The sequence below is a fragment of the Oncorhynchus masou genome, chromosome 29, assembly GCF_036934945.1.
Source record: "Oncorhynchus masou masou isolate Uvic2021 chromosome 29, UVic_Omas_1.1, whole genome shotgun sequence".
NCBI classification, from domain to species: domain Eukaryota; kingdom Metazoa; phylum Chordata; class Actinopteri; order Salmoniformes; family Salmonidae; genus Oncorhynchus; species Oncorhynchus masou.
Window position 1 is genome coordinate 13088915 of NC_088240.1, and position 14916 is coordinate 13103830.

The 14916-nt window shown below is 48.0% G+C and overlaps 1 protein-coding gene across 3 annotated transcripts in view; it reads left to right on the forward strand.

The window, feature by feature from the left end:
• fhl2a (four and a half LIM domains 2a) overlaps positions 1 to 14916 on the forward strand; it is a 45169-nt gene that overhangs the window by 20923 nt on the left and 9330 nt on the right. Inside the window, exon 1 of one of the 3 annotated variants that reach the window (XM_064944053.1) lies at positions 9697 to 9825. The exons of 1 other annotated variant lie outside the window; for it this stretch is intronic. The gene's annotated coding sequence lies outside the window, so the exon portion shown is untranslated. Of the gene's footprint in view, positions 1 to 9696; positions 9826 to 12859; positions 13245 to 14916 lie in introns of those variants that run through there. One more of the 3 variants, XM_064944054.1, reaches the window with a different exon arrangement.

The window sequence follows — 14916 nt, forward strand, 5'->3', positions numbered from 1 at the left end:
GGAAAGGGGAGAGAGAGGGAGGACTGGGGCAGGGGGAAAAGGGGACAGAGAGGAGGACTGGGGGAAAGGGGGGGAGAGAGGAGGACTGGGGCAGGGGAAAGGGGAGAGAGGAGGACTGGGGAAAGGGGAGAGAGAGGAGGACTGGGGAAAGGGGAGAGAGGGGAGGAGGACTGGGGGAAAGGGGAGAGAGAGGAGGACTGGTGGAAAGGGAAAGGGGAGAGAGAGGAGGACTGGGGGGGGAAAGGGGAACTGGGGAGAGAGAGAAGGACGACTGGGGGAAGGGGAAAGGGGAGAGAGAGGAGGACTGGGGCAGGGAAAGGGGGAGGGGAGAGAGGACGACTGGGGCAGGGGAAAGGGGAGAGAGAGGAGGACTGGTGGGGGGAGGAAAGGGGACTGAAGGGGAGAGAGGGAGGACTGGTGGAAAGGAAGGGGAGAGAGAGGAGGACTGGGGAAAGGGAGAGAGAGGAGGACTGGTGGAAAGGGAAAAGGGGAGAGAGAGGAGGACTGGTGGAAAGGGAAAGGGGAGAGAGAGGAGGACTGGGGAAAGGGAAAGGGGAGAGAGAGGGGACGACTGGGGCAGGGGAAAGGGGAGAGAGAGGGACGACTGGGGCAGGGAAAGAGGAGGGGAGAGAGAGGAGGACTGGTGGAAAGGGAAAGGGGAGGGGAAGGGGAGAGAGAGGACTGGGGAAGGGGAGAGAGAGGAGGACTGGGGAAGGGGAGAGAGGAGGACTGGGGAAGAGAGAGGAGGACTGGGGAAGGGAGAGAGAGGAGGACTGGGGAAGGGGAGAGGAGGACTGGGGAAGGGGGAGGAGGACTGGGGAAGGGGAGAGAGAGGAGGACTGGGGGGAGAAGGGGAGAAAGAGGAGGACTGGTGGAAAGGGAAGGGGAGAGAGAGGAGGACTGGGGGAAAGGGAAAGGGAGAGAGAGGAGGACTGGGGAAGGGGGAAAGGGAAAGGGGAGGGGAGAGAGAGGGAGGACTGGGGAAGGGGAGAGAGAGGAGGACTGGGGAAGGGGAGAGAGAGGAGGACTGGGGAAGGGGAGAGAGAGGAGGACTGGGGAAGGGGGGAGGGGAGAGAGGGAGGACTGGGGAAGGGGAGAGAGAGGAGGACTGGGGAAGGGGAAAGAGAGAGAGGAGGACTGGGGAAGGGGAGAGAGAGGGACGACTGGGGCAAGGGGAAAGGGGAGGGGAGAGAGGAGGAGGACTGGTGGAAAGGAAGAGAGAGGACAGGGGCAGGGGGAAAGAGAGAGAGGAGGACTGGGGGAAAGGGAAGAGAGGGGGACTGGGGCAGGGGAAAGAGAGAGGGAGGACTGGGGCAGGGGAAAGGGGAGAGAGAGGAGAACTGGGGGAAAGGGAAGAGAGAGGAGGACTGGGGCAGGGGAAAAAGAGAGAGGAGGACTGGGAGAAAGGGGAGAGAGAGGAGGACTGGGGCAGGGGAAAGAGAGAGAGGAGGCCTGGGGGAAAGGGAAGAGAGAGGAGAACTGGGGGAAAGGGGAGAGAGAGGAGGACTGGGGGAAAGGGGAGAGAGAGAGGAGGACTGGATGAGAGAGAGGAGGACTGGGGCAGGGGAAAGGGGAGAGAGAGGAGGACTGGGGAATGGGAGAGAGAGGAGGAGTGGATGAGAGAGGAAATGAAGGGAGAAAGGGAAGAAGAAAAATGAGAGGAGAGGCGATACAGGGGGATAGACAGAGGAGAGAGAGAGATGTCCTAATACACGAGGAGCACTTTCTTGAGTCTGACAAAGGGAACAAACCTACAGTAATTAGCAGCCCTGTGGTTTCCAAATAAAGCACCCAAACCAACGATAGAAGGCTGGGGGAACCATTCCACCAACCTGTCCAGTGATTTAAGGCAGGAAACAACACTGGGTTAAATGACCAGGGCTTTGCTGCCTCATAGACTTACATCACTTTCCTGCATCGTCACAACAACAGGATTAACTAGAAAATAGATATGGAGATGTGTGTATATGATATATGAGTATCCTCTTGGGTATACCCATTTCAACCTTGAAAGCAGTTTATTTACAGCATACATACATACATTCAATGACGAGGATATCATTCAAATCTGGTGTAAGAGAATTTCTATTAGGGACATTTAGAGTTCCATAATACATGCATTAATTGTCACATTAGTTTGTGTTGTATTTGTAAGATGATTAGGAGTTCTACTTGGAAACAAGGTGATTCAATTGTTTATATATGGCACACATTCTTACAGATAAAACTAAATCAAGTTACATTCAATGAAGGCAGTCATATGAGGTTCCCATATTGACTGCTTCCATCGTGACAAGAAACAAACTCAACATTCAACCATTTCAATGATTTTACAGAGTGACAGTTAATATAAGGAAATCAGTCAATTGAAAGGCCCTAATCTTTACATCTCACATGACTGGGAATACAGATAATGCATCTGTTAGTCACAGATTCCTTAAAAAAAATATAGGGGCATGGATCAGAAAACTGTCTGTATCTGGTGTGACGACCATTTGCCTCATTCAGGGCGATCTCTCCTTCAGCGTGATCTCTTCTTCGCATAGAGTTGATCAGGCTGTTGATTGTGGCCTGTGGAATGTTGTCCCACTCCTCTTCAATGGTAGTGTGAAGTTTCTGGATATTTGGTGGGAACACACTGTCGTACACGTCATTCCAGAGCATCCCAAACATGCTCAACGGGTGACATGTCTGGTGAGTATGCAGGCCATGGAAGAACTGGGAGACATGGGGCAGTGATTTATCATGTTGAAACATGAGGTGATGGCGGTGGATGAATGGCACAACAGTCAGCATGCCAATTGCACACTCCCTCAAAACGTGTGTTAAAAAACTGCACATTTTACAGTGTAATGATCATGCTGTTCAAACAACTTATTGATATGCCACACCCTTCAGGTGGATGGATAACCTTGGCAAATGAGAAATGCTCACTGACAGGGATGTAAACACATTTTTTAACAAAATTGGATAGAAATAAGCTTTTTGTGCACATGGAAAACTTCCGGGATCTTTTATTTTAGAAACATGGTACAAACACTTTATATTTTGCGTTTATATTTTTGTTCAGTATAATATCAAATCTAATATAACTAGCTTGATGTAGATTTAATTTAATCCCAGTGTTTTTAAGAGACACATTTGTACAGAGAGAACAACCGCTATGGCATGAAGCGAGAGGTGGATAACATGCTCAGTATGCATTGACACCAGAGGAGGCTGGTGGGAGGAGATGTGTGTATATGATATACGAATATCCTCTTGGGTATACCCATTTCAGTATGGATGTCCTCTCTGTTGTGGTCAACCCTGGAGAGGAGATGTGGAACATGTAGAAAACAGTAGAAATAAAGAAAAACCCTTGAATGAGGAGGTGTGTCCAACGCTTTGACTGGTACTGTACGTATGTTAACGCTTGGCTAGAACAAAAGCCTGCATCCATAACAGCTCACTCAATGTTCTCCAAAATGACTCCCTCAATTTCCGTTACCTCTGATTGCTCATTTGTGTCCCACCTCCTTGTGACCTTGTGTCAGGGCCGGTCCATCAAAGCAATTTCTATCAAGGGATCCATGTCAGTGTGCTGGAGCTCTGGCCGGTGCAAAGGTTGAAAAGGTTCCCCTTTCAGGGGATCAGCTGGGCTCTGGTGTAACCCAGGGATGGGCCTGTTTGGGGGGGAAATGATTAACGGTGGTCTGGTGATGACGGAGGCTGGGCGCCCTGACCTTTCCGTCCTGGCTGTATTTGCGGCATCGGTAAGCACCAGGCTTTAACAGCACCATGGATCCTGGTAGTGCCCAGACAGCTGCAGCGTTATCCCCGGCTGGGCTTATCGACTGGGCAGGGATGGGAAGGGGGGTTGAGGGGGTGTAGAGTAGCATGGGGGAAAGGGGATGGTGTGGGGAGGGAATTAAGGGCTGGAATGAGGACGCATTGAGCTGGGCGAAGAGATGGGGTGGGGACGGGGAATTGAGGGGGGAATTGGGAAGGGGGTCAAGGGCTGGGGCATGACGGGAATGGGGCTGGAATTATCAGCCAATTCACAGCGCTGGGGCTGGGACCTCTCCGTGATCACACACACACACCACGCGATCCATCACACACACACACCACGTTACCTCTCCGATTGTGTCAATATAATGTCAACATAAGCATCCTGGCATTGGCAGCAATGAAACATGACAGAACATCTATTAGTGAGTGTGGTAGTCGGGTTGACTTTAATTACACACAGTGATTATCAGCATTATAGTCTAATTCACAGCTGAACCTCAGATACACTCCATCACACACACACGTTAACTCTCCGTAACCTCTCTCCGATACGCTCCCACAGCACACACACACCTCTCCAAGTTACCTCTCCGATACGCTCCCGATCACTCCATCACACACACACCCGTTACCTCCGTCGCTCCATCACACACACACCACGTTACCTCTCCGTCACACACACACAACGTTACTCCATCATCACACACACACACCACGTTACCTCTCCGATACGCTCCATCACACACACACACACACGTTACCTCTCCGATACGCTCCATCACACACACACACACGTTACCTCTCTGATACGCTCCATCACACACACACACACGTTACCTCTCCGATACGCTCCATCACACACACACCCACGTTAACTCCATCACACACACACACACGTTCCATCACACTCACACCGTTACCTCTCCCGATACGCTCCATCACACACACACACACACACACCTCCATCGTTACCTCTCCGATACACACACACACCCGTCCCTCCGATCACACACACACACACACCACGTTACCTCTCCGATACGCTCCATCATCACACACACACCACGTTACCTCTCCGATACGCTCCATCACACACACACACCACGTTACCTCTCCGATACACTCCCAGCACACACACACCACGTTACCTCTCCGATACGCTCCATCACACACACACACACCACGTTACCTCTCCGATACGCTCCCACAGCACACACACACACCACGTTACCTCTCGATACGCTCCATCACACACACACACCACGTTACCTCTCGCGATACGCTCCATCACACACACACACCACGTTACCTCTCCGATACGCTCCATCACACACACACCCACGTTACCTCTCCCGTCGCTCCATCATCACACACACACCACGTTACCTCTCCGATACGCTCCATCACACACACACACCACGTTACCTCTCCGATATCGCTCCATCACACACACACACACCCTCTCCGATACGCTCCATCATGTTACCTCTCCGATACGCTCCATCACACACACACACACCACGTTACCTCTCCGATACGCTCCATCACACACACACACCTCTCCGATACGTTACCTCTCTCCGATCACACACACCCACGCTCCATCGCTCCATCACACACACACACCACGTTACCTCTCCAATACGCTCCCATCACACACACACACACACACACACACACACACACACACCCGTTACACACACACACACACACACCTCTCCGATACACACACAAACACCACGTTATCGCTCCGATCTCCGATACGCTCCATCACACACACACCACGTTACCTCACCTCCATCACACACACACACACCACGATCTCCGACGCTCCATCACACACACACACCACGTTACCTCAATGTTACGCTCCTATCTCATGATAAGCTGTAGTTCATACTATTTACCAAGAGAGTTTTCAACTATATTCTTCGTAGCTGTGTATTTACCACCACAAACCGATGCACTAAGATGACACTCAATGATCTGTATAAGGCCATAAGAAAACATTAAAATGTTCATCCAGAGGTGGCTCTCATAGTGGCCGGGGACTTTAATGCAGGGAAACTTAAATCCATTTTACCTCATTTCTAGCAACATGTTAAATGTGCAACCAACGGGAAAAAACTCTAGACCACCTTTACTCCAGTCACAGAGACATATACAAAGCTCTCCCTTGCCCTCCATTTGGCAAATTTGACCATAATTCTACCCTCCTGATTTCTGCTTACAAGCAAAAACTAAAGGTCAATAAAAAAGTGGTCAGATGAAGCAGATACTAAACTGGACTGTTTTGCTGCACAGACAGGAATATGTTCTGGGATTCTTCCGATGGCATTGAGGAGTACACCTCATCAGTCACTGGCTTCATCAATAAGTGCATCGATGACGTTGTCCCCACAGAGACCGTACGTACATACCCCAACCAGAAGCCATGGATTACAGGCAACATGCACACTGAGCTAAAGGGTAGAGGTGACGCTTTCAAGGAGCGGGATTCTAACCCGGAAGTTTGTAAGAAATCCCGCTGTGCCCTCTGACGAACCATCAAACAGGCAAAGCGTCAATACAGGACTAAGATTGAATCCTACTACACCGGCTCTGATGCCCATCGGATGTGGCAGGGCTTGGAAACTATTACAGACTACAGAGGGAAGCACAGCCGCGAGCTGCCCAGTGACACGAGCCTACCAGACGAGCTAAATCACTTCTATGCTCGCTTCGAGGCAAGCAACACTGAGGCATGCATGAGAGCATCAGCTGTTCCAGACGACTGTGTGATCACGTTCTCCATAGCCATTGTGACTAAGACCTTTAAACAGGTCAACATTCACAAGGCCGCAGGGCCAGATGGATTACCAGGACTATTACTGGCAAGTGTCTTCCAATTTGCATACCGCCCCAACAGATCCACAGATGATGCAATCTCTACTGCACTCCACACTGTCCTTTTCAAAAATTTCAGAGACTCCAGCCACCCTAGTCATAGACTGTTATCTCTGCTATTGCACGGCAAGCAGTACCGGAGCGCCAAGTCTAGGTCCAAGAGGCTTCTTAACAGCTTCTACCCCCAAGACATAAGACTCCTGAACAGCTAATCAAATGGCTACCCGGACTATTTGCATTGCCCCCCCCTTTATATTGCTGCTATTCTTTGTTTATTATCCATGCATGGTCACTCTAATTCTACCTACATGTACATATTATCTTAATTACCTCGACACCGGTGCCCCACACATTGACTCTGTACCGGTACCCCCTGTATATAGCCTCCACATTGACTCTGTACCGGTATCCCCTGTATATAGCCTCCACATTGACTCTGTACCGGTATCCCCTGTATATAGCCTCCACATTGACTCTGTACCGGTACCCCCTGTATATAGCCTCCACATTAACTCTGTACCGGTATCCCCTGTATATAGCCTCCACATTGACTCTGTACCGGTATCCCCTGTATATAGCCTCCACATTGACTCTGTACCGGTATCCCCTGTATATAGCCTCCACATTGACTCTGTACCGGTACCCCCTGTATATAGCCTCCACATTGACTCTGTACCGGTATCCCCTGTATATAGCCTCCACATTGACTCTGTTTTGGTACCCCCTGTATATAGCCTCCACATTGACTCTGTACCGGTATCCCCTGTATATAGCCTCCACATTGACTCTGTACCGGTACCCCCTGTATATAGCCTCCACATTGACTCTGTACCGGTATCCCCTGTATATAGCCTCCACATTGACTCTGTACCGGTACCCCCTGTATATAGCCTCCACATTAACTCTGTACCGGTACCCCCTGTATATAGCCACCACATTGACTCTGTACCGGTACACCCTGTATATAGCCTCCACATTGACTCTGTACCGGTACCCCCTGTATATAGCCTCCACATTAACTCTGTACCGGTTCCACCTGTATATAGCCTCCACATTGACTCTGTACCGGTATCCCTTGTATATAGCCTCCACATTGACTCTGTACTGGTACACCCTGTATATAGCCTCCACATTGACTCTGTACCGGTACCCCCTGTATATAGCCTCCACATTAACTCTGTACCGGTACCACCTGTATATAGCCTCCACATTGACTCTGTACCGGTACTCCCTGTATATAGCCTCCACATTGACTCTGTACCGGTACCCCCTGTATATAGCCTCGCTATTGTTATTTTACTGCTGCTCTTTAATTATTTGTTACTTAAATTTTTTATTTATCGCATATTGTTGGTTAAGGTCTTGTAAGTAATCATTTCACTGTGAGGTCTACTACACCTGTTGTATTCATCATTTCACTGTAAGGTCTACTACACCTGTTGTATTCAGCACATGTGACAAATCAAATTTGATCACACACCACATTACCTCCCCGATACGCTCCCACGGTCAATCAGGGATACTGTTGGCCATAATTAACACACACACACACACCTCCTGTTGATTAACATCTATAAGCACCACAAGTAGTTTACAAATATAGCGCTTGAGTCACACAAGGGGATCCCATTCCTTCCCTTCTGGACAGTAACCAGGAAAACCTGCTATCATCATCATCATCATGAGAGAGAGAGAGGCATGGAATGTGAGAGAGGATGATCGAGATAGATGGTAGGGAGAGACAGGGCAGGACATAGAGAGATTCTCTGAAAGCTATCTCAGAGGACAGTGCTCTATAACATTTAACTCACGGCATACTTTCCACCTTAGCCTCACGTCAAAGAGCCATAATGTCATGAGGTACACAACAGTACAAGTGTGTGTGTAGGTGGTATATCATACAACATTAGACACAAGACTAAACTGTTTAAATGATTAAACTGCTTAAATGACTGCACTGTTGTAAACTGGGCTCAAAACTAATAAAAAATGTCTCATGACAGGATTGTTCTTTGTGAAGACAACACAAACTAACAAAAATGGAGGAAGGTCTGTGAACTGGGATTCTGGAACAATCCTGGGAGATGTGTTGTTCCTGGCTTTCCTCTCTGTGAAAAATGGGATACAGAGTTAGTGGAGGGATGAAAGGATGTTGGGATTAGATTGAGGCAGGGAAAAGGGATGGATTGAAGGAGGGAATGGAGAGGGTTACTCAATCAGAATATTAAAAAAAAGGGAGGGAATGGTAGGGCTGGATCTGATAGATCTGATATATACAGGGATAGAGAGAGAGAGAGAGAGAGAAAGAGGGGTCTACAGGGATAGAGAGGGGTCTAGTGAGGGGTATACGGGGAGAGAGAGGGTCTAGGGAGAGAGAGAGGGTCTGACGGGGAGAGAGGGGGTCTGGGGAGAGAGGGGTCTACGGGGAGAGAGGGGTCTGAGGGAGAGAGGGGTCTACGGGGAGAGAGAGGGGTCTACGGGGAGAGAGAGGGGTCTGAGGGGGAGAGAGAGGGTCTAGGGGAGAGAGGGGGTCTAGAGAGAGGTCTGAGGGGAGAGACGGAGAGAGAGGGGTCTGAGGGGAGAGGGAGGGAGAGGGGTCTACGGGGAGAGAGAGGGTCTACGGGGGAGAGAGGGTCTACGGGGAGGGAGGGGTCTACGGGGGAGAGAGAGAGGGGCTCAGGGGTCTACGGGGAGAGAGAGGGGTCTACGGGGAGAGAGAGGGGGCTACGGGGAGAGAGAGGGGGCTACGGGAGAGAGAGGGGTCTACGGGGAGAGAGAGGGGTCTACGGGGAGAGAGAGGGGTCTACGGGGAGAGAGAGGGGTCTACAGACACGGAAATTAGCGTAGTTAGTAGTTGTGTGTAGTTAGTGAACTACAATGCAATGCCTTACAAGGCCAAGGGGCAGTTGGTGTGGCAGAGTGACAGTGTGTGTGTGTGTATGTCGAGAGAGAGAGAGAGAGAGTTTTTATCTCTGTAGAGCCATTGTATTTATAGCCCATTTCAAACCCCCACTCCTCACCCCCCAACCCCCGCCTCACCCGCTCCACAATTAGTTGTCTATGGGTGGGGTAATCCAATCAGGAGTGACTACAGCTCGCCCTCTGTTCACTGGTCTCAGTCTGAGGCAGACTCCTCACAGACACACACCCTCCACAGACAGAAAGGTAGGACTCAGCACTGTCCACTCCTCTACCCATCCATCCCTTCTTCACTCCTCTTCTTTCTCCTTTTCTGGGACATAAACATTTAATTCCACTCATCCTCTCACACGCCCATTCCCTCTCTCCACCTGAGCTCTTATCCCTCTAATCATGTTCTCTTTCTTTCCATTTGATTACCTCTTCTTCTCTACCACCTGAAACAATCACCCTCCACTCAGCTCAAACAATAACTCCCAACCTCCTCCTAAATCTCCACAACTCTCTCTCTCTCTGATTACGGTTATTCAGGCCTTGAACACTATGACTGAACTTCGGCTTTGATGCTTGACATTTGACCTAATTTCTCCACTGACTAACTCAACTTTAGCTTGATAGACTTATTTTGTGAAAGAAATGTGCCACTGTCACTTTGAATTAGAGATAATCAGTTGAGCTTCAGTCAGTATCAACTACTTCTCTATGATACAGATTACAAGCATGATCAAACTAGGTATCTTAAATGTGTTTGTGTGTCCTCGAAAAGCCTGACCCTACTGTCCTGCATTCACTGTGCCTTGGAGAGGAAATTATTCTGGATGTAGAGGACTTTGTTTTAAGTGCTATTATTTAGCAAGGCAAGGTAAGGTAATCATTTCAGCAGATTTACATTGTCACAATGCAGATACAAGATCCATCAGTCAATGTATGCATGTGTGTGTGAATGTGTGCATGTGGCAGAGCTTGTCTATGCTATGCTGTAATATCTAATGCAAGAGGATAAGTGTAGGTGTTATCAGTGTGCCTGGATAATGTGCTGACAGACAGGGCAGACAGACAGGGCAGACAGACAGGGCAGACAGACAGGGTCTAATATGCTCTGTGCCTATCTAGGAGTGGGTAGTGGTATGGGCAAAGTGGGGTACATTTGGGGAAACAGAGTTCCACCCCTTTAGACTGAGAGATAGCGTTCAGTGCTGTCCTGGCTGGATGGATCCAATGGAATAGTCCCAAAAGTGCTCACTCAGCTCATTGGGTATGCTAAATATGAGGCCTGTATGTTTGAGGGATGGTGCATTTCTGTAGTAGTTTGTCGTTGAAACATTGAGCTATTTTGAGCACCTGTCTAGCCCCTCTATCGTGGCTCTTAAAAGCATTCCAGTTTCCTCTGAGGTTACTGGCTATCATTAGAGACTTGTGTCACTGTGGGCCACTCCCGCCATTGTGGCTCAAGCCTCCAACTGAGTGAGATGGATGCCCTGCTGAGAGAGTGAGAGCAGGGGTCAGGTGTGGGTACTCCAGGGGTAAATTGGGAGGTGGCCGATTTGTAGTGGAAAAGAAGGGAGGAGAGAGGATGGATTGGTGAGGAGGGAGGGTTGTGGTGTTGAGGGAGGGGAAGGGAGATGACAGGTAAGGAGGGAGGGTTGTGGTGTGGAGAGGATGGATGGGTGAGGAGGGAGGGTTGTGGTGTTGAGGGGAGGAGAGATGGATGGATGGGTGAGGAGGGAGGGTTATGGTGTTGAGGGGAGGAGAGAGGATGGATGGGTGAGGAGGGAGGGTTATGGTGTTGAGGGGAGGAGAGAGGATGGATGGGTGAGGAGGGAGGGTGATGGTGTTGAGGGGAGGAGAGAGGGTGGATGGGTGAGGAGGGAGGGTTATGGTGTTGAGGGGAGGAGAGAGGATGGATGGGTGAGGAGGGAGGGTTATGGTGTTGAGGGGAGGAGAGAGGATGGATGGGTGAGGAGGGAGGGTGATAGGATGGATGTGGGATCTTTGTCAGTAAATATATTAAACTTATCTCAAGTCAATTTAATTACAGGTTTAATTATGATAGTGAAAAACAAAAGACATTTTAACTTAAGGTGATAGCGTAATGAGAGTTTAACTGCTCAGGTTTGTGAAAGTCATAAGAAATCTTCATAATTTAATGTGTTTGTGTGCGCGTGTGTGAGATTCAGATGGGTTCTCCAGCATTGCATAACACAATTAGGGCAAACCCACACATGTGACAACAGCACAGACAGCACTCAATCTCATCACAGACATATGATCCAATCATTGACAGAAAAATACTCGATTCAATCATCCACTCAGAAAATCATTGCCTCACTAGACAAAACCTGCATTTCATCATACCTCAGAGCCAAGGGTCGAACCATGACACAGCATGTACTTTCCAGGAGTTCAGCACACTTGTACTTACATTGTATGACACTTGTATTACAAGTAGAAGCAAAGTACTGTACATGTCTGACAAAAGTTAAGAAATACCCTCTATTCCTCCACATTGAGGTGTTCATTCTGTGCATGTGTGTGTGTGTGTGTGTGTGTGTGTCTGTCGTTAGCTTCGCTGGTATGGGTGTCATCGAAGAGAACACAGAGCCCCGTCTCCAACAGCTGTCCACAGTTTAAATAGCTGGAGATTTTATTAGGGCTCAGTTTCTCTTTTATTTTAGGACCAAATTGAATCCCGATTTAAGTGAGTTAGAGAGAGAGAGGCAGCCAGACAGCAAGAGAGAACGAGAGATGATGGATGGATGGATGGATGGATGGATGGATGGATGGGGGAAGTAGAGGAAGAGCAACAGTGATGGAGAGACTGGGAAAAGGGATTAGATAGAGGGAGAGTCATTATTACCAGTAGATAGGATAGTAAATCTATTCCTCTTTCAACTTGAAGACAGAGAACAGAAAATTCCTCTGACTTCCTGTTTCAATCTAATTTGGACCAGTACCAAGACCCTTCTCTAGCCCTTTAACATATGCAGTCTTAGTTTCGATTCTTGTTTGGACCCCTATTCTTGAGTAAGAAGTGATATATCTGAGGATCTCATACACAAAGGCTGTAACACATGAAGAACATACCATGATATTACAGGGGATTTAGTCCAGAGAAAGGGGGACCGAACGAGGTAATGAGGAAATGCAAACAGAAAAATAGACAGTATCGGGTTGGAAAAACTAGGGAAAGCAAATACAGAGAGAGAGGGAGTTGGGGACAGGGAGAGAGGGGGTTGGGGACAGGGAGAGAGGGGGTTGTGGACAGGGAGAGAGGGAAGAAGAGAGATCTAGCAAGAGGGTGAATAAGAATAAGAGGGAAAGAGAGAAGGAATTTATTAAGAAAGTGAGGGGGGACATTCTCAAGTTCTCCTTTGCCTCCTTATATGGTCAAACCATGACGGTGGAATCAGTGGGCAAGAGGGGAGTAGGTCAGAACTCAGAAAGAAAGAGAGAAGGAAGAATGAGAGCGAGAGGAAAGTGGTGAGAAGTGTAGAGGAGAGAGGTATGCAGCGTCGTGTGCTTGGAACACTGGGGACTTCCAGAGGCAGCCGGCCACACACACACACACACACACACACACACACACAGGTCAGCAGAGTGACAGGCCAAACACAGAGGGATAACCAGAGGTTTATCAGGGGCTGGACTGCAGACAGCTGCAAAGCGTGAGTAGACATTTTTCCAGTGTGCCGTGTCACACACACTGTGGGAATCTGAGCTGTGTTGTGGTGCGTTGTGATGCTGACAGCCGGAGGTGGGGTGATGGATGATTGACTGCATGGTGACATAGTGAGTGTTGGTATGCGCAGGGGCGAAGGTCCCCTGTCTCTCTCTAAGTACGATTGATAGATAGAGCTATTAATAATGTTCCTCTCATCTGTCACCCTGCAGCTGTCACACCAATAGACAAAAGACTGACACACTGAGGTCAAAGACTAAACCCTCTAGAGAGACATACTGTACACAAAAGTACAACACGATACTACAACTGTCGGCAATATAACACTGGCTCAAAAGATGACAGGCAGATGTGTATTGTGATTTCCTCAATGTCTTGTCAGTGATCTCTATTGTGCTATATTGCATTGCCTCCACTTTGCTTGAATTTGAAATGCGCTTTGTGGATATTATATTCGTTGCAGTGACAGGCAAGTGAATTGAGATCCAGTTGTCATTTACTATAACAGACTGATTGTGCGAAGGATGTATCTCTCTGTTCCTACTCAAAGTCAGGAAGCGGATATCTCTGTATAAACACTGACACAGAGAAGGCCAACAGACACACTTGACTTTTACAAGCTGGCTTCTGTTCATCTCGTTGGACTCTTAAAAACCTACTTACAAAAGTACGCAGGTCATGGATCAAGGTTGACCATAACTTGAATGAGCCATTTATCCCCCTAGAGTCGATGCCCACGGAAATTCAATTAGCACAATTAAAATATCCCATAGAAATCAATTAGCATAATTAAAATATCCCATAGAAATCAATTAGCATAATTAAAATATCCCATAAAACCCCATAAAAATCTGACAGTTTAAACTAGAGATATCTGTTAAACCAGAGATATCTGTTAAACCAGAGATATCTGTTAAACCAGAGATATCTGTTAAACCAGAGATATCTGTTAAACCAGAGATATCTGTTAAACCAGAGATATCTGTTAAACTAGAGATATTTTCTTTGCATTGGATGCATCTCAATTCACCTCATCCTCTGATGTTGCACTTCCGCATCTAAAGCGGTGTTCATCAGACCATGAGACATCCCGAAAATCAGTCTTCTTACAAAATTGTCCGTAGTGTCCTAACGTCCCCTCTATGGAAAGATGAGACTCTCACAACATAAGAGTCTTGGGACTCGTCTGAAGTCGGTACAGCCGATCTGCCAATTTCTGTCTGTAGCGTCCCAACAGTTTGGGCTACACACCAATATAGAACACATTTATTTAAATAATTTCACCTTTATTTAACCAGGTAGGCTAGTTGAGAACAAGTTCTCATTTGCAACTGCGACCTGGCCAAAATAAAGCATAGCAGTGTGAACAGACAACACAGAGTTACACATGGAGTAAACAATTAACAAGTCAATAACACAGTCAAAAAAAAAGTCTATATACATTATGTGCAAAATGCATGAGGAGGTAGGCGAATAATTACAATTTTGCAAATTAACACATCAGATGGTCATGTATTGGTGTACAAAAGAGCAGAAAAGTAAATAGATATAAACACTATGGGGATGAGGTAGGTAAAATTGGGTGGGCTATTTACCGATAGACTATGTACAGCTGCAGCGATCGGTTAGCTGCTCAGATAGCAGATGTTTGAAGTTGG